At 42.1% G+C, this 21164-nt stretch overlaps 1 long non-coding RNA gene across 3 annotated transcripts in view; it reads left to right on the top strand.

Moving 5' to 3' along the window:
• Positions 1 to 21164, top strand: part of LOC138798570 (uncharacterized) — a 109997-nt gene that overhangs the window by 72859 nt on the left and 15974 nt on the right. The gene's annotated exons all lie outside the window — the stretch shown is intronic.

Raw genomic sequence — 21164 nt, 5'->3', positions numbered from 1 at the left:
TATTTCCTGTACATGCATTTGTCTATGTAGTGAATGCGTTTATGTGCAAATAGGACACACTTCTGCCCACTTTATGTACTGTATACACCTATAAGAACAGTGCATTTTGCAGTCAGTGGAATGGTGCCCTGTGACTGTACACACAGACATGATAAATATACCAGTGTAAGCATACTTATATTAGCTCCAGGGTCTCCACGCATACTGTAGGTCAGAGATAGTGAAGTTAGATTGTGAGCCCTATTATGGACAGTAACTTATGTAAATGTTGGCACTCTGTAGAGAACTCTGTACATTCACCATTCCATGTTCATCCTTGCACTGTAGACAAACAGGGATCTGTCCATAATCGCAGCAAGCTTCAGAGCCTAGAAACTGAATTTCCTTTAATTGTCTGTCCCATGAAAACAATACATCAAACTAAAAATTTGTAGCAGCCAAGCCACTGTCTTTTGGAAAGTTGTCAAATTATTAGATCATACGGGAAAGGAGCCGAACACTTACTGGAAGCCTTATAATTATAGTAGAACAATGTGATTATTAGTATTATAATACAGGAAAAAATGGTTCTTCAGAAGGAACCCCTTATTGCCTAATTGACAAGTGATTAATAACAATTGGGGTTGGCTCATAGCTCAGGAAAGGTGGAGTCCAGCGCTCTGTCATTCTCTATGAGCGTTGAACTCATCTCTCAGCACGCGCGCCGGGCTGCAGCAGCTGAGATCTCCGTGACCCGACCGGATCCAGAAGCGGGACCCGGCGGGATCAGGTGAGTATAGGGGGCTGTAGTGGGGGGGTTGGGAGCCTGTCACCCCAGCACGGGGGGTGACAGGTTCCCTTTAAGTGATGATGTAGCTGCGACCGTCATGACTCGGTGGGGAAAAAAATTATCAAATTTTTACCTCTGGCTAAGTCCATCTGGGTCAGACCTTCTGCGAAATTTTTGATTGATTTAACCATTCTCTAAGAATAAATGAAGAATGAAGAAAATTCTGATGTATGTGGAATCATCCTAGTTGAGTGTATTCTAAATGCCAATGGCAGCCCCAGCAGTAAATATGGCCCTGCCTATAGACAAGTATAGTACTTGTGACTACTCTTATGCTCTTCTGACGATATTAGAAAACCAATATAAAAAAAAATTACACGTTGGTTGGGGGCCCATTACATGGACACTCTGAGCATATGGTGAGAACATGATGTGCACATAGCCCTTATATAAATGAAATAAATCCGTGTCTTTATGCTGTATGATTCCACAGAATGCTGTATTAACCCCTAGCTGCACCAGTCAGTTATAATACGTCCTTGTAGGAGGTTAGTTTCAGCATGAGGACGTACTATAACTGGCCTGCTTCAGATGCTCACTGTTTACACAAACAGTGACCGGGAGCCGCAACTAAACTGTCAGCTAACAGTCATGGAGCGCCCGGTCTCTGAAAAGATCATCTCAGCCAGTACTGCAGTACCGGCCGGATGATCTTTATGACCATAGAGTTCTGATGCGGGTGCGCCCACATTAGATTTTCCCACTGCACACTATGAAGCAAGCGGCCGGAGCCGCTCGCTCCATAGTGTGCACTGACAGGGTTTCTGCGGCGGCAATTCACTGAATAGCGGCCGCAGAAAACTGACATGTCAGTTAATTGCGGCGCCATGAGGGATCCCGGCCGGAGTGTATACTATGTGTATATGCTCCAGCCAGGATCCCATAATCAAATAGGCAACATATTTTTTCGCATTAACTACGGGCGTTGTTGCAATCGGCAACAACGGTCGTAGAAATACAAAAAAAATATGTTGCGTGAACAAAGCCTAAAAAAAGTAAAAGCATATTGACCAAATGCTGTTAATATAAAGTACAGATGTTATAGATATAGATTAATAAATAATTTATGTAGTATTACTATTTTCCTTATTGGCAGAGACTTTCAAATGTAGAAAAATGCTATTTTTTTTCCCCAAAACATTTTGGAGTTTTGCACACAAAAAATTCTGATGTTATAAACCCAAGCTAGCCAGTAACAGAAAGTAGAACATGCCACGAAAAAAACAAAACAAAAACAAAATGCAATCACAAGGATCGGTAAAAGCATTCCAAAGTTATTAATGCTTAAAGTGACATGTCATATTTAACCCCTTGCCTCCGCAGCCTGTTTTGGCCTTAATGACCAGGGCCTATTTTTCAAATCTGACCTGTCTCTCTTTATGTAGTGATAACTCTGCGGTGCTTTTAACTATCACGGTTATTATGAGATTGTTTTTTCGTGACATATTCCTCTATATGTTAGTGGTATACATTTGATGATACACTCAGTAGTTTTTTTGTAAAGAAAACACAACATTTGGCAAAAATTAGAAAAATTTATATTTCTTCATATTTAAAATTTTCTTTTTTTCTGAGAAAAATGGTCATATCACATTAATTATTATTGCAACATCTACAACATGTCTGCTTTATGGTGATGTCATTTGGTAAACGTCCTTTTACTTTTTCGGATGTTAGGGAGCTTTGAAATTTTGCAGCGATTTTCTTAAATTTTCAGGAAAACTTCTAATTCTGATTTTATTAGTGACCAGTTCATTTCTGAAGTGGATTTGTGGGGCCTGTATGTTAGTTACCCCCATAAATCCCTTCACTGTAAAAACTGCACCCCTCAAAGTATTCAAAGTGACATTTCATAAGTTTATTAACCCTTTAGGTGTTTCGCAAAAATTTAAGCAAGTTGGAGGGGAAATTTAAAATTTTCATTTTTTTGGCATATCGTGGTAAATACTTGAAATCAAAGTATTTTAGGAGTGATACCTTTATTGGCCAACAAAAAAAAACTTTTAGAGCTGTGAGCTTTCGGGATTCACAAGATCCCTTCGTCAGACAAGTTCACAAAGGTATCACTCCTAAAATACTTTGATTTCAAGTATTTACCACGATATGGATTTTTCTGGCTAACACGGTACCATACTATACATTTTTCAAGAATCATTTTTTTGGCAGATATTCCATTTTAACCCATTTTTCATCTAACACAGCAAATACTAACTGAGAAATGGAACTCAATATTTATTCCCCATGTTTCAATGTTTCTAGAAATCCCCCATATGTGGCCACAGTGCGTCACCTGACACAGGGCGCAGACATGACAGAGACCTGGTGAATTTTGGGGCCTGGTTTTATTTCAGGGTTATTTTGGCCTTTATACCATGTCACAGAGGCCTTGCGGTGCCAACATTTGTGTAAGACAAGTTGACGTTTCCATCGGTACCATTCGGAGGGACATGTGGCACCCTGATGAATATTTATTTAATTTTTTATGAGGTGGTACGAATAAAAAAGACAATTTAGCAGCTGTTTTTCATCACATATGACATGTTATCTTTATTCATGCAAGAGAGTCCAGCAGCATCCACGGTTCAATTTCCAAACCTTTATTGGTGTCCAAGTCACATAAATACGACGTTTCGACCTCTGCTGAGGTCTTTGTCAAGTATACAGTACTGTATACTTGACAAAGACCTCAGCAGAGGTCGAAACGTCGTATTTATGTGACTTGGACACCAATAAAGGTTTGGAAATTGAACCGTGGATGCTGCTGGACTCTCTTGCATGACCTGACTATACCCACTTGGGGTACGTGGGTGATCCAGCGTGCATTCAGCTAAGAATAATTAAAGGCATCGAAAGGGACGATTGGTGCTGCAGGACCTACACATATTGTACTGCATGTTATCTTTATTCGTCTGGTTGGTAAGATTACAGTGATATCCATGTTATATAGCTTTTGTTATAGTTTATAACATTTATACTATAAATACTGTTTATGCCTTGAATATTGTAAGAGCAGCAATATTTAAATTTTTTTGCTAATTGAGTTATATAAGGGATTTTTTTTTTGCGGCATAAGCTGACGTATTTAGTGGTACACCTTTTGGGTACATCTGTCGTATTGATAACTTTTTTCTATATTTTTAGGGGGTGGGATTAACAAAAAATTGTCAACTTGGTTAGTTTTTTATTTATTTTTTTAATGGCGTTGATTGGGCAGTATAATTAATGTAACGGGTTAATAGACGGGGTCATTACGGACGCGGCGATACCAAATATAGGTATCGTATTCATAGGGGATCATTTGTAAAGGGGGATGAGGAATGTGTATATTTATTTATGTATTTATTTATTTAATTATTTATTTATTTATGTTTTAATTAAATTAATTAATTATGTATTTATTTAATTATTTATATATTTATGTATTTATTTATTTGTGTTTTTTTTTCTCCACTTTAACAGGTATATATAATGCATTACAGCACATGTGCTGTAATGCATTATATAGTGAATGACCTGTCAGTGTGTAACACTGACAGGTCATTCAAACGAACAGGGACTGGAGCGAGGGGAGGGACGGGAGGTGGTGGTGAGGAGGGGGCCGCAGAGGGATACAGGAGGGGGAGGGAGACAGGAGGAGGCTGACAGCAGCGGCGGCGGGAGGAGGCAATGTGCCGCAGCCTCCTCTCGCCGCCCGATCGATCGCACGGCTCCGGGAGGGGGTGGCACAGGGAACGGAGCGAGGGGAGGTGGGGAGGTGAGGAGGGGGCCGCAGAGGGAGACAGAAGGGGGGAGGAGGCTGAGAGCAGTGGCGGCGGGAGGAGGCAATGTGCCACAGCCTCCTCTCGCCGCCCGATCGATCGCACGGTTCCGGGAGGGGGGCGGCACAAGGACCGGAACGACGGGAGGTGAGGAGGGGGCCTGGAGGAGGCTGACAGTAGCGGTGGTGAGGGGAGGCAATGTGCAGCAGCCTCCTCCCACTGCCCAATCGTCAGGAAGCAGCAGATTTCCCCATAGACGCTGCGGTCGCAACGACCGCAGCGTCTATGGGGTTAACTGCAGCGGGGAAGCACAGCTCCTCTCTGGGCAGTGGCGGCGGGAGGAGGCTGTGTGAGACAGCCTCGTCCCACCGCCGGATCTCATCTAGGGACAGTGGGGGGAGGCAGGAAAAGCATGACGTCCAGTGACGTCATGATGCCTTCTGGCACTGCTTTTCATGACGTCCCTGGACGTCATATTGGGGGAAGGGGTTAAAAACTTTGGCCATGGCATAAACACCAAAACTGGCTGTGTCCCCTAAAGGTTAAAGTGTCACTGTCGCTATAACTTTCAAAATCTAAATCAACAGTGATATAAAGCAAGTTTACAATATACAGTACATTCATTTTTTTTGTTTTTATCACGCTGTAAAACAAACTTTCTGACTTGTGGTTGAAAAAACAGGCTAAACACAGGAAGTCTGACCTGTACAGAGAGTCACGGCTCAATGTGTCCATAAGTCACATGACTGCCTTCTCTGTAAGCACTCAGATGGCCTGGGACACACCAGACTTCCTGTTTTCTGACTATTTCCTGTTTTTTTGAGAAAAAAAGAGTCAGAAAATAGGAAGTGCTGTGTTTTCCATGATAAAAAAAAATTAATGTAAATTACTAACTTGCTTTATATCACATCTATTGTTGATTTAGATTTTAAAAGTTAAAACGACAGTGACGCTTTAACCCCTTAACGACCACAGGCGTATATTTACGCCCTGAGGTCGTTAAGGGAGTTCAGAGGGGGGCAGCACCACACATTTAATTTTTTTCTGCTTTCGCAGTGTACTTTATGCATAAATGCAGCCTGTCATTGCAAAGTACAATTAGTAGCTCAAAAAAATAAGGGCTCATGTGGGTTTCTAGGTGAAAAAATGCAAGTGCTATGGCCTTTTAAGCACAAGGAGGAAAAAACTAAAACACTAAAAAATTTTAATTGCTTCGGTCTTTAAGGGGTTAAGCAAAGTTTTAACCTTCATGAACCTTCCAGTCTGAGGGAAGTACATTACCAGCAATCCCTTGCTATACTTCCTTTTATATCTCATGCACTTCCCTATGACTGACATGTTGTTAAAAAATATTGTTAATTAAATGATAAAAATTTGCAGAGTTTCTCTTCTTAGGCAACTTTTTCAAGCTTGATCCTTTAATTTAAAAAGTGAATTTAGTTAATAAAATAAGGTCATGTTTAAACTCAAATGTAATAATTTAATTATCTTCAATGAAATATGGGATGTTTTATGGTTTTCTCTGGGTTATGCTGAGGTTATAAAATCATTTTTAGTAATTGTTATGCTTATCACTTATTACTATCTTACAGATAACAGCAGGGGCGGATTAACTTTACTATAGGCACCGGGCTGTTCACCAAGCCTGGGCCCCCCCACCCCACTGTAACTATGGCAGCACTAGCCTGGCGTTCATAGTACAGGACAGATAATGTCATGATGTCCTGATTTGTGCAAAATTGCCATTAAAAAATCAGTGAATCATGCAAATCATGGTGGAAGTGTAGCCAAGAGACTGTACACCACTGAAAGTATAAGTCTTTTTGGGTGGCCATGGGCCCCCCAAGAAGCTCAGGGCATGGGCTGCCGCCCGAAACGCCCCTATTATAATCCACTACTGGATAACAGCTGTCCATGATTCATCAAAGAACATAGGACTAATTTTCTTCTTTCAATTTACAATTAGGAGTATACAACAGTCCCTCAAGCTACAGTTTCATGTGGCACCAAGATCACCATAGTAATTCCATAACTCTATGAAAAACAAGTAATAGTTTTTTTGTTTTGTTTTTTAGCCCAATTGGAAAAAAAATTATTAGAGTAAGTCCTTAAAGTGGTTGTTCACCAAAATTTTCTTTCTTTAAAATCAAGTGGTGCCGGAAAGTGCCAGAGATTTGTAATTTACTTCTATTCAAAATTACTTCTCAGCTTCTGTATGTCCTGCAGGAAGTGGTGTAGTCTCTCCAGTCTGACACAGTTCTCTCTGCTGCCACCTCTGTCCATGTCAGGAACTGTCCAGAGCAGAAGCAAATCCCCATAGAAAACCTCTCCTGTTATCCAGACTGGAAATGATACAACTTCCTGCAGGACATACAGTAGCTGATAAGTGATGGAATACTTGATTGATTGTATAATAAACTACAAATCTCTGGCATTTTCTGGCACAAGTTCATTTGAAAAAAAAAATTAATAAAAATGGTGAACTACCACTTTGAAGAGGGCCTGTAAGTTTTTTTGTACCATTTTGTAGCCCCACAACTTTTCTATACTCTTATACAACCCCTCAAGTTAATGATAACACCCATCACACTAATTCATGCCCCTTCAGCCTCATATTCACTTAGCTTTATGTACATATTCTTTAAGTCTGATTTATGTGCCCTCAGCCTCATATTCACACCCCCTGAGCCAGATTTAAATACCCTCAACGTTATATTAACTCCTAAGCCTGGTTCATGCCTTCACAGCCTCATTTTCACTCCTAAGCCTGATTCATGCTTTTGCAACCTCATATTCAGCCCTAAGCTTGACTCATCATTTTCAACCTTATATTCACTCCTAAGCCTAACGCATGCCTTTGCAACCTCATTTTGACTCCTAAGCCATGTTCCCATGTTGTAAAACACTGTTGTTCTGTGACCCGGGTGGGTCACAAAACGGCCGGCGTCAGAGAAGATTATCCCGGCTGGTACTGCTGTACCTGCCGGATGATCTTCACTGCTGCTGAATTCGAATGCCGGCAAATCAGTGTGCACCCCCAATCCGAATTCCCCGCTGCTCACAATGGAGAGAGTGGCTGGAGCTGCACGCTTTATTGTGTGCACTGACAGGTTTTCTGGGGCTGCTATTCACTGAATTGCGGCCACAGAAAACTGACATGTCAGTTTCTTGCAGCGCTGCTAGGGATCCCGGCGGAGTGTATACCATGTGTATACACTTTGTCCGGGATTCCTTAGAAGACAGCACTACGTAAGTTCCGTGGTAATCACTGCCATTGTTACAACGGCCGTGATTACTACAGTACTTACGTAGTGTGAACATAGCCTGACTCATCATTTGAAACCTTATATTCACCCCAAAGCCTGACTCATGCCTTTACATCCCATATTTGATATTAAATATAGTTATGATAAGAAGAGGCTCCTTGCAGTTCTAACAAAGTGAACTTAGATAATGGGAACCTGTGGTGACCAAGCTGGGTTTACTGGACCAGAGAGGAAGATGTCTGAATTCCCATAATAATTCTCTTATTTGTATAGCGCACACAGATTCCGCAGTACTTTACATAGTATTACAAGGTAATGTTCAAAATGTCATTTTTTTCTGTCTATCAACTGATTACAGACAATTTGTGTAAAAGAATAAAAATAGGTATAAAGTTTTTTTTAGAAATGTGGTGTCACTGAAACATATATTAATTTCCCATAGAACATAGAATACTCAGTGTGAGGCTTCATTTCCAGCGTTGGCTGTATATCATGTTCCTATTGTAATAGATAGATGTGCCTTACAAGAAAATATGTTTATGTTACAGTAAAAACCCTACACACCTACAACCTGTTTGCATTTTTCAGCCTCCACAGGCTAAGTGGTTGTGTAGGAGTCGATCATCCACATAAATCCTCTGGTTATTACAGAATGACTCATCCCATGAAGTAATGAGAGTTTTACAATGGACTTCCTCTTTCAGACAGAAACATTCCGAATAACAATTATAGGTGGCAGCGTGGTGACTGGATTCTGTCTGAAGGGACAGTCCCTGTCTTTAAAAATAGGTCACAAGGACCACGTGATTTACATGCAGGGATTTTATGTCTGACTTTCTAAAGTATTCCCTTGCTGTTATAATGTGTACTCATGTGTTTGCAGTATGTATTACTAGTAACATGCAGACAGCAACTATGTGAATATCACATTAAGGTGAATTGCTCATCCACAATTCTTTTTTTATTGAAAGAAAAAAACAGTTTTCGACTGGAAAAATATTACTGGATGTTTTCCAATCTCACAGGGGTCTGCTTAGGCCTTGGCAATGTTCGGAGGCCCCATTGAGAATTAATAGAGCTCGGGCTGTGCATGGGCAGTACAATCTGGGGCATTTCAATCTACTATTGACTGATACATATAACAGAAAAAAAGACAGAGCACCTCATAGAGTGGTATCATCTGGGGCAAGAAACGCACATAAATTCCAGCATCAATATGCTCCCCTTTTACAGTTGTGATAAGCCATAACTACTTAGAAGAGCATCCGGGGAGCAAAGTGATAGGAGCCCTATCACAAAGAGCAGCACATCTCAAAAGTTGAACACCAGTTTACAAACTGACATAGATATCATTACAAAAAAACAAAAATACCACCAGAGGTGACACTCACAACATGTACTTGCAAGTCGGCAAGGATACAGAAAATTATAATCCTTTTTTGTCCAAAGTTACACCTTTTTAGAATAATCTCTTTTCATATACACATAAAAGTAGTTATCCCACCTTGACATAGGGATTAAAGGGGTTATCCAGCGCTACAAAAACATGGCCACTTTTTCCCCTGTCTTGTCTCCAGACTGGGTGGGGTTTCAAACTCAGTTACATTGAAGTAAATAGAGCTTAATTGCAAACCACACCTGAACTGGAGACAAGAGAGGGGGAAAAGTGGCCATGTTTTTGTAGCGCTGGATAACCCCTTTTAATTCTTAACAAAAAACAATCTCATTGGTCATGCTAAAACTGAGGCCCACCCCAGTGAGCAGAGTCACAAAAGTAATAGACAAAACTATTACTACATTAGTATAAGGTAGAAGATTGCTATAATTTTCATTATTTCAATTGTGCCTTAAAAATGAGGCTTTATAACATATTTTCCTAATGTCAGTAGACAATCTAACAGAACAAGGCCATGTTCCCATTGCAGGTCACAGAGCGGCTGGTGTTACTGAAGATTATCCCGGCCGGTACCACAGTACTGGCCGGATGATCTTTATTTCTGGGGAATCCAGATGCGGACCTACATGTTGCACACAATGGACCGTGCGTCTGCAGCCGCAGGCTCCATTGTGTGAACTGACATGTTCTGTGCGGCCGCTGTTCGATGAGTAGCAGCTGCAGAAAACTGACGCCAGTTTTCCGTGCTGCCGGGTGGAATTCCATTCATTGAAATGCAATGTATGTTTTCCATAAATCACGTCCGTTGTTGAAAACTGCCACGATTTATAGAAAACATACATTGTGTGAACATTATAGATGAGCGAGACGGTTCGGCCAGTATGGGATCCAGTTCTGATTTTTCCCAAAGTCCGAATCCGGTCGGATTCGGATTTTTGGAAGTCTGCTCCGATTTTTTTTCCAGCCGCCATTTTAGAAAGCACGAAGTGTTCTGGGCGGGAAAAGCGCTTTACCATGATGTCCGGAACACATCCAATCAGCAGGGATGTTGCACTAGCCCACCCCCTGTGTGATGTCGGTATTGCTTTAAGAGGAGCAGTCACATGACCACATGAGGCAGTCTGCACAGAGAGAGGAAGGAGACTGTTAGCAGTGCACAGAGCGCGTCAGTGACAAAACGCTGCTGCTGCATGCTGCAGTACTGAGAAGATATTGTATAAAAGCAAAGACAAAAAGATTATTAGGAAAGCGGAGAGGAGAAACACAGTGATTGAGAGAGAAAAATAGAGAGGGAGATAGATAGATAGATTAGGCATAGGAGAGCAAAGGGTGCACAGAACAAAAACGTGCTATACAGATATCCAAGTACTATACTGTCACCCTTGCGACAGTGTATATGACATAGGTGTTTTCCTGAGGCACAAATATATACCTTGAGCATGTGTGTAGAACAAAACTCTAAAAAAAAAATGCTATACAGATATACAAGTACTATAGTTGGACCCTTGGAAAAGTGTATATGACATAGGTGTTTTCCTGAGGCACAAATATATACCTCGTGTATGTGTGTAGAAAAAAAACTCTAAAAAAAAGTGCTATACAGATATACAAGTACTATAGTTGGACCCTTGCGATAGTGTAGTGGAGAGACTGCTCCTTCACTGCATTTGTGACCTTTTTCCTGCATAGACCCTGTAATGGTAAATATTGAAGTCTAAAAAAAAATTGACTTTGAGATATTGAAAAGATAATGACTACTATGTTACTAACATGTAGAGCCCTAAATTCAACCAAATACTCTACTGCCGTATCATATAGATGCTTTAAACTATGAAATTCGAAGAAATCCAAAATTCGGTTGAACCAAACTTTTAAAAAAAATCCGGAAGTCCGGTCGGAACGAACTTTTGAAAAGTTTGCTTATCTCTAGTGAACATGGCCTAAAACTAAATATACATTTAAAACATAATGATGTCACATAGTGCAAACTTGCAATGAACAAACACGTATCTGGATGACACATCTCACATATGCAAAGTAACTCTTCGCCAGAAAGAAACAGTTTATGTTTAAGTGCCACCCATTGCAGGAAGCATCCATGTAAGTCAGTGTGTGACTCAGAACATGAATAGGGGAATAGAGCTAAGCCAGTGCTTGGGGATAAGGGATAACTTCTTGACATGGGAACACCTCTTTAACAGTCTTTTTTTATTTTATTTTAGAAAAGGCATTATATATTGTATATATATTGTAAAATTAAATTTTGAAGTGATGGAGCGGGTCATCTTTTTTTGCATCCTCATAATTTCTCGGCGAGAGTAAAAAGTAGATACATATGTAGGTACACTCTCTACCGTTACAAATAAAGTTTACTACTTTATTTTAGAAATTTGTAGTTAAATTCTATTAGATAAAATCATAACAGCAACAACCTATACATTTAGGCGGGTATGGCTTTATACCACATTCTTGCCCTGGGTCAGATGTGCCATTTGGTATAGGAAAACTAATTCATGCAGTCCTACAGTTAGTGACATCAGCTGGCTGCCTCCCAATAACAACGCCTAGTACGTAGCTGGTAATAAGAAGAACAAGCCAAGACACAATACAGAGATAGGAAAATAAGGGTGTGCACAATGCTATGTAAAAAAAAAAGATTTTTACGAAAGTGGCCACATGTCCTCCTTTTCTGCTGGAATGATTATAGGAAGGCAGGGGTGCATAGTAGTACAAAAAGCGTAATATTAAAAAAGTGGTCACATTGAGACATCAGGGCAGTACATTACTACATTACTATTAGAGACAGTATATCTGACTTTAAAGTATAGTCTGACTTTGAAAAAAGCTGAAAGGCTCAATATACACTGCTGTCATTAGAAATACCATAGAAAACTAGAAGCTGAACACTATGTAGTAATCTTTCCCAGAGTCTATTTACTGCAAACCACTGACCATCAGGGAGATGATACTATATATAACAAACCGGAAGGACCAGAACACCCATAAGCTGAAGAAGTGCAGAACAAGTGCCATCTGGTGTACTAGTGTACATGGGAAGTAGAACTACTTATAACCTCTTTCAGCACCACACTGTACAGTTGCGTTGTGGTGTCAGTTAGAGGGTATAGAGGAGGGTCACAATGTGACAATTCTCTATACCGGGTAGCCCCTAGCTACTATCAATAACTTTTGACATATCTGATGTGACAGAGACCATTTAAATCACCACCGTTTTCCTGTTTTAAAACAACAACAAAAATAAAAATATTTGCTATAGCTGCATGCATTGTTGTAGTAATGATGTAGGTAATTTGTGTAGGTGCAAAAACCCACCAAAGTGAAAAATTGCAGATTGTTGGTCACATTACATCCTAGAAAAATATTGAATAAAAAGTGATCAAAAAGTCTTATGTATTCAAGTGTAAGTGGTACAGACACAGATCATGGTGAAAAAAGTGAAGCCTTACACAGCCCTATAGCCCAAAAAATAAAAGTGTTATAAGTAATGATGAGTAAAAAAATTAATTTACCACTACACTAAAACAGCTAAACAACTTTCATGTCCATGTATCTCCAGCTCACTCAGCCAACTACTGACTCAGAAGGGACAGTGCCGTAGCCAGTGATTGGCTGAGTGGGCTGTAGCTATCCAGATAAGAGTAACAGCCTGCCCAGCCAATCACTGGCTACAGCATTGTCCCATCTCAGTCAGTCACTGATTGGCTAAGTAGGCTGTCACTCCAGAGATGAGAGTAACAGCCCACTCAGCCAGTCATTGACTGACTGAGATGGGGCAATACCACAACCAGTGATTGGCTGAGCAAGCTGTCATTCTCCAGACAACAGTGACAACCTGCACAGCCAATCACTGGTTGCAGCACTGTCCCATCTTAGTCACTCACTGATAGGCTGAGTGAGCTGTCATTCCAGTGGCGCTGTCCTGTCTCAGTCAGTAATTGGCTGCACAGGTTGATGCTACGGGGACACGAAAGGACGAGGAGTAGGGATGGTCCGAACCTGCCGAGGTTCAGGTTCGTACGAACCTGAATTCTCGGCAATGATTCCCGCTGTCTTCCACCTCCGTGGAGAGGGTGGATACAGCCGGAGGCCTATGGCTATGGCTGTATCCCAGTTTTACAGGCGGTCCTCCGGCTGTATCCACCCTCTCCACGGAGGTGGAAGACAGTGGGAATCATTGCCGAGTGTTCAGGTTCGTACGAACCCGAACCTCGGCAGGTTCAGACCATCCCTAAGGAGGAGTATGGACAGGTCAGCATATAATTTTAAATAGAATTTTAACAGAATTTTACAGTGAAGTGTGCAAACTTCACAGCGAATCCAGCTTCGCTCATCCCTATAAGGCTCAGGATAAAACAGTTTCAAAAACATTTATTTTGTCAACTGTTTTAATGTTTTTAAAGTAGTAAAAAAATATAAAAGTTATATCAATTGCCTATTGTTTTGATCATACTGACTTGAGGAACATAGATAACATCTTAGTTTCACCACATGGTTAATGGCATAAACATAAAACCCATCAGAAATTAGATTTTTCTTTTTTTTTTTTTCTTTTTTTTTCAGCTTTATGATGAGCGAATAGTGATTGGTTGCTTGGTTGGATGCTTGGTTTTTAACCCGGCTGGTTATGAAAATAGGGGGAACCCTACACGTTCTTTTTAATTATTTATTTTTAAAAATTGTGTAGGGTTTCCCTTATTTTCATAACCAGCCGGGTTAAAAACCAAGCAACAGCAGCCTAGTAACACCAGGGTGGGAAGGGCCATTGTTTTTGGCCCTCCCCAGCCTTAACATTACCAGCCTGCTGCCGCCCAGTCCAGGAGCGCTAATTTTGACGCTTTGGGACCACTGGCACCTGGCTCTTCCCAGTACCCCTGGTGGCATTGGGTACTGGGGTAATAATGGGGGTGTTATTGTTAGCCATTTTATACCGGCTAACACTAAGCCCCGACTTAATAATGGATTTCCTCTATTAGACGGCTTCCACTACTAAGTCTACATTGTAAAGAAATAAAGACACAAGTGAAAAATATTTTTTATTCAAATAAAAACACCCCCACACCCCTTGTTGACCATTTTATAAAAAAAAAATCCGAACAACCGCTGGTCATCGCCGTAGTCCACCAAATTCACCGTAATCCACAGGATACCGATATCTGAAAAACAAAAAGGGAGAAACACACAAAAAAACACAAACAGGAGCACAACACCCATCATTGTGAGCTGTGTTGTGCACCTTACAGTGTGCAGCATCTTTACAGATCGCTGCTTACAGTGTGGCACTCAAGGGGTTAAGGGAGGATGCATAGCATCCACCTTAACCCTTTCGGTGCCATATTGAACAATCTGGCCCCCAGGGGGTTAAGTAATGGTCCCCAATTAACTCCTTGGGGGCCAGACTCATGTCAGACTGCACCCATATCAGCAAGGTATCCTCCGATGTCTTCTATCTTCTCTCTTCTTTCTTCTATCTTCTCTCTTTTTTCTTCTATCTTCTCTCTTCACCGGTCCCCAGCACACTGAGCTTAATTTGATGGGACCGGCTCTTTATATGTCCGCTCAGCCAATCAGCTAGCGTCATTAGAAGAAACATTTGCTATTTTAATTAAAGTATTAATTATTACATTGAGCTGCATTATCAGCTATAGGAGTTGCCAGCAATAATACAGCTTCCTCTAATAGTTAATATTTAATTAATAAAGCACATTTTCGCTCTAATAAAGTTATTTTCGTTGTTCAATAGCTTAATTAAAACAAATACATGCTTTTGCAATTAAATATACTGTAAATAAATCTATATACACATTTATTTATTTTTTTATTAAGGGTGCGTTCACACCTACAGGATCTGCAGCTGATTTTCTGCTGCAGATCCGCAGCAGATTTCATTTAAATAACTGAACACATTAAATCTGCACCATGAAATCTGCTGCAGATCTGCTGCAGATCCTGTTGGTGTGAAGGCACCCTAATAGTATATTTAATTGCAAAAGCATGGATTCGTTTTAATTAAGCTCTTGTACAACGAAAATAACTTTATTAGAACAAAACTTTGTTTTATTATTTAAATATTAACTATTACAGGGATCGGCATTATTGCCGGCAATTGCTAATTGCCGCTAATACCGTGCCCTGTAATACTGCTTCCCTGCTTTCCCAGGGACCATAACCTTTATTAAAACAGCTAAAAATTGTTTAGCTGTTTTAGTAAAGTTAATTTAGATTCGAATATTCGATCACATATTCGATCAAACTCGAATCTTTCGAATAGTGCAGTATTTGATTAAATAGCTATTCGATCGAATACTATTCGCTCCTCTCTAATTATTACATACAATTGTTATTGATGTGACATGAAAGCTCATCCTAAAGGCACGTGTATAGGATCTCTGGACCTTTTTCCTCATGATGACCCCATGATCACATAGCATTAATAAAAGGTTTGTGATTTGTCTCACCATCTGGGAATCACTACACTCCAATTTGGTGATCCAATATTTTTAAAGGGGTAATCCAGAACTACAAGAACATGGCTACTTTCTTCCAGAGCCAACAACACTTGTGTCTCCAGTTCAGGTGTGGTTTGCAAATAAGCTCCACTCACTTCAATAGAACTGAGTTACAAAACTCCACCCAAAGTGGAGACAAGAGTTGTGCTATCTCTGGAAAAAGTGCCCATGTTTTTGTAGTGCTGGTTAACTTCTTTAACCCCTTAAGGACAGAGCCTGAAATGGCCTTAAGGACCGGAGCAAATTTTATGAATTTGACCAGTGTCACTTTATTCATTAATAACTTCGGGATGCTTTTACCTATCCGGCTGATTCTGAGATTGTTTTCTCGTGACATATTGTACTTCACATTTCTTGTAAATTGGAGTCGATACTTATAACAAATCTTTATGAAAAAACCCAAAATAGCGTGAAAAATTGTGAAAAAATGCATTTTTCCAACTTTAAAACTTTTCTGCTTATACAGAAAATGGTTATACCACATAAATTATATATTAAATAGCATTAGCAACATGTCTACTTTATGTTGGCGGCATTTATTAAACTATATTTCATTTTTTTTAGACAATAGGAAGCTTAAAACATTAGCAGCAAATTTCCAAATTTTCAGTAAAATTTCAAAATCAGATATTTTTAGGGAACTGTTCAGGTTTAAAGTGTATTTGAGGGGACTGTGTGTTAGAAAGCCTCACGAAGCACCCCATTTCAGAAACTGCACCCCCTAAACTCTGCAAAAGCACATCCAGAAAGTTTTTTAACCCTTTAGGGGAGTCACAGAAATAAAAGCTAAGTGTGTAAGAAATTTGAAAATTTTAATTTTCTGTGCAGAGATTTTATTGTAATCCAATATTTTTCATAATTATAAACCTATTACCAGAGAAATGCACCCCAATATTGATTGCCCCATTTCTGCAGTTTATAGAAATACCCCATATGTGGCCCTATTGCGCTATTTGACGCAACCACAAGCCTCAGATATAAGGGAGCGCCTAGTGAATTTCAATGGCTCCGTTATTTTTGGTCATTTTTGACTGTACCACTTCAGGTTGGCAGAGGCTCTGGGGTGCCAAAACCTAAAAAACACCCCTAAAGGGACACCATTTAGAAAACTACACCCCTCAAGGAATGTAACAAGGGGTGCGGTGAGCATCTGGACCCCACAGGTGCTTCACAGATTTTCCAAACAATATGGCTTGAAAAAAGACTAAAGTATTTTTTACACTAAAATGTTGTTCTAGCCTTCAATTTTTCATTTTCACAAAGGGATAAAAGGAAAAAAAAAAACACAAAACATGTAGCGCAGTTTCTCCCGAGTACGGAAATACCCCACATGTGGACATAAAGTGCCAAGCGGGCGCAGGACGAGCCTCCAAAGGGAAGGAGCGCCAATTGGCTTTTGGAAGCTGGATTTCACTGGAATGGATTTCAAGGGCCATGTCGCATTTACAGAGCCCTCGTGCTGCCAAGACACTGGAAACCCCCCACAAGTGACCCCATTCTGGAAACTACACCCCTCAAGGAATCTAACAAGGGGTGCAGTGAGCATATGGACCCCACTGGTGACGGGCACAAATGTGGAAAAATGTGACGTGAAAGTGAAAATTTTCATTTTTTCACTTTCATGGCACAAATGTGCCCGTCATCCAGGGGTCCATATCCTCACTGCACCCCTTGTTAGATTCCTTGAGGGGTGTAGTTTCCAGAATGGGGTCACTTGTGGGGGGTTTACAGTGTTTAGGCAGCACAAGGGCTCTGTAAATGCGACATGGCGTTCATCATCCATTCTAGCCAAATCCAACCTCTAAAATCCAAATGGCGCTCCTTCCCTTGGGAGGCTTGCCCTGCGCCCACATGGCGCTTTATGTCCACATGTGGGGTATTTACGGACTCGGGGGAAATTGCTCTACACATTTTGTGTGTTTTTTTCTCTTTTAACCCCTTGTGAAAATGATAAATTCAAGGCTAGACCAACATTATAGTGTAAAAAATTTAATATTTCATTTTCACGCCACATTGTTCCACATTTGTGCCCGTCACCAGTGGGGTCCATATGCTGACTACACCCCTTGTTACATTCCTTGAGGGGTGTAGTTTCCATAATAGGGTCACTTGTGGGGGGTTTAACTGTCTTGGCAACACAGGGGCCTTTTGAATGCAACATGGCCCCTCGAAATCCATTCCATCCAAATCCAGCCTTCAAAAACCAAATGGCGCACCTTCCCTTTGGAGGCTTACCCTGCACCCGCATGGCGCTTTATGTCCACATGTGGGGTATTTCCGTACTCAGGGGAAATTGCTCTACACATTGTGTTTTTTTTTATCTTTTAACCCCTTGTGAAAATGAAAAAATCAAGACAAGATCAATGATTTAGAGTAAAAATTTTAAAAAAATTACACTAAATGTTGGTCTAGCCTTGATTTTTTTCCATTTCCACAAGGGGTTAAAAAAGAAAATGAACACAAAACGTGTAGGGTAGTTTCCCCTGAGTACGAAAATACCCCACATGTGGACATAATTTGCCATATGGGCACAGGGCAAGTCACCAAAAGGACAGAGCGCCATTTAGAGGCTGGAATGGGGGATGGAGGCCATGTCGCAATTACAAAGCTCCTGTGCTGCCAGAACAGTAGAAACCCCCGACAAGTGACCCAATTCTGGAAACTACACCCCATAAGGAATCTAACAAGGGGTGCAGTGAGCATATGGACCCCACTAGTGATGGGCACATGTGTAGGACATGTGCCGTGAAAATAAAAAATACCATTTTTTTCATTTTCACGTCCCAAATGTGGCCGTCACCAGGGGGCCATATACCTGCTGCCCCACTTGTTAGATTCCTTATGGGGTGTAGTTTCCAGAATGGGGTCACTTGTGGGGGGTTTCTACTGTCCTGGCCGCACAGAGGCTTTGTAATTGCATCATGGCCTCCTCTAATGGGAATGGCGGCCATACCTACATAGCTGGGAAAAAGGGACAATTCTAATTTATTTGGGGGTATTAGGGCAATTATTAGTTTATAAGGTTGGAAATGACAGGTGTCCATCAAATTCAACCTGTGTTGATCCAGAGGAAGGCAAAAACCCCTCGTGAGGCAGACGACAGTAGCCTCATCACAGGGGAAAAATTCCTTCCCGACTCCATATTGGCGATCAGAATAATCCCTGGATCAACGTGACCCCTGAAATAGGAATAAGGGACAGAATTTAGATAATGTAGAACTCCAGTGACGTGTGGTGCGCCTTGGAGCGATCCAGTATGCAGAGGCCGGGGTGATCAGGACAGGTGTCACACTGGTAAATGGTGTCCTTCCTGATCCCCCTGTTACTCCACACTCTGCACTTCTTCTGGGGTCTCCTGTTCTCCAGTGTGGGGGACGTCACCTGGAAAATGTTGTCCTGGTGCGATACGGGGTCCCACATATCCAGAAGCGCTGGGTCCGCTCCATGGCTGCTAAATATTAGGGCTCTATTACTACTTCTGATATGTTCGGATCGTGCCGCAAGTTACAGTAGCTCGGGCAGCGAGGGACCGGAAGAGGGGGTGCTGGTATAAAGGTTATCCCCGTACAGGTGGTGACCTTTATCCAGCAGTGGGATGATCAGTTCCCGGACGATCTTCCCACTTGTTCCGAGGATGGGGGGGGGGCATCTGGGGCTGGATTCGAGTGTCCCTTCCTTCATACACTCTAAGGGTACGTGCACACTGCGGAATCGCGAAGGATAACCCTTTGTGCATTCCGCAGTTGGCACCCGCCGGCGGACTGATGCAGGCGCACGTCTCCGTCCGTGTCGTAGACTCCATTCTATGCACGGGCGGATTCCGCTCTGCGTCCAACGTGTTGATGGAATGACGGATGATGGAATCCGCCCATGCATAGGATAGAGTCTATGACACAGGCGGAGACGCGCCCCTGCATCAGTCCGCCGGCGGGTGCCAGCTGCGGAATGCACAAAGGGTTATCCTTCGCCATTCCGCAGTGTGCACGTACCCTAAATCTGTAAGTGTACCCTGAGGTACTCTCACAGAGTTTGTAGAATTTCACGCCATACCGTCATCTCTTATTGGGACGGTACTGGCGGAAAAGACGTGTCTGGGGGGCAGCGTACGCTACGCTACTCCCAGACACGTCACTGGATGATGAGGATGAATGGAGGAAAGAAGGACCCCCCATTCATCCTCACTGGCTGTTTCGGTGTCGGAGGCAATAATAATGTATGCGTCCGACACCGAAAACACCCTGGGGGCCATCTTTATATGGGGATTGGTATATGGGGTATGTAGTGGTGTAGTGTAAAACTTTATTCAATGTAGTGTGGTGTAATGTAGTGTTTTTTTACGTGTTTTTTACAGTAAGTATACAAAAAAAACCTACGCCAAAAATGGTGTTGCTGATGAATGCCGCACTTATGTTCGGCACTTATCAGCAGACCGTGGCAGTAGGATATAAAAAAAAAACACCCTACGCCAAAAAGGAGGAGTTGCTGATTAGCAGCGCACTTTCGTGCGATGCTGATCAACACTCAGCGGCGATAGGGTGCGGAAAATAGAAAAAAAAAAAAATTGGGAAAAATTTTTTTTTTTTACTACATTCTGAACATCCCTGTAGTGGCTGATACGTGTATTACACTTATCAGCCGCTAGGGGGCAGCAGAGCGCAAGATCCGAAAATAGACGACGCTGGAGCCGGAAAAATACGAAAATAGACGACGCTGGAGCCGGAAAGAGACGATCGGGACTCACGGAAGAAGCCGAAGATGAAGAGGACGCCGGGAACCCGGAAGACGCCGATCAGGACCCCGGGACAGGTGAGTAATGTACAAATACCTGCTCCGGACCCCTCAGCTACCTAGCTGAGGGGTCCGGAGCAGGTATTTATTACTTGTGGGGACTTCGATCGCCGTGAACGGCCGGCCGGCTGGCCGGCCGTTCACGGCGATCGGGACGGTGGTACCGTGACCACCATTACTTTTTACAGTAATGGCGGTCGGTGCCGTCCTCGGACAGCACCGACCGCCATTTTTTTCCGGGTCATCGGGCCACCGATGGCCCGGAAAGGTTCCGATCGCCGCTATGGGCTTATCAGCCAATAGCGGCGATCGTCGGCATGGGGGGGGTTAACAACCCTCCATGCCGACAGGGAGAGATGGCCTGCTATGTATTATAGCAGGCTATCTCCCCCGATCGGGACCCGGCCGGCCGCGGCGCCCGTTTAAAGGGATGACGTACCGGCACGTCATGGGTCCTTAAGTGACAGTGATCCATGACGTGCCGGTACGTCATGGGTCCTTAAGAGGTTAACCGCTTCACGACCAAGGGCGTAACTGTTTGTCCTCAGTCGGGTAGGGGAGTTCAGAGCTGGGCCACGCGGCGACCCCGCTCTGAACCGT

Source organism: Dendropsophus ebraccatus, chromosome 8, assembly GCF_027789765.1.
Source record: "Dendropsophus ebraccatus isolate aDenEbr1 chromosome 8, aDenEbr1.pat, whole genome shotgun sequence".
NCBI classification, from domain to species: Eukaryota; Metazoa; Chordata; class Amphibia; order Anura; family Hylidae; genus Dendropsophus; species Dendropsophus ebraccatus.
Note: the sequence above shows the minus strand (reverse complement) of the source record. Positions and strands in the feature narration are given on the sequence as shown.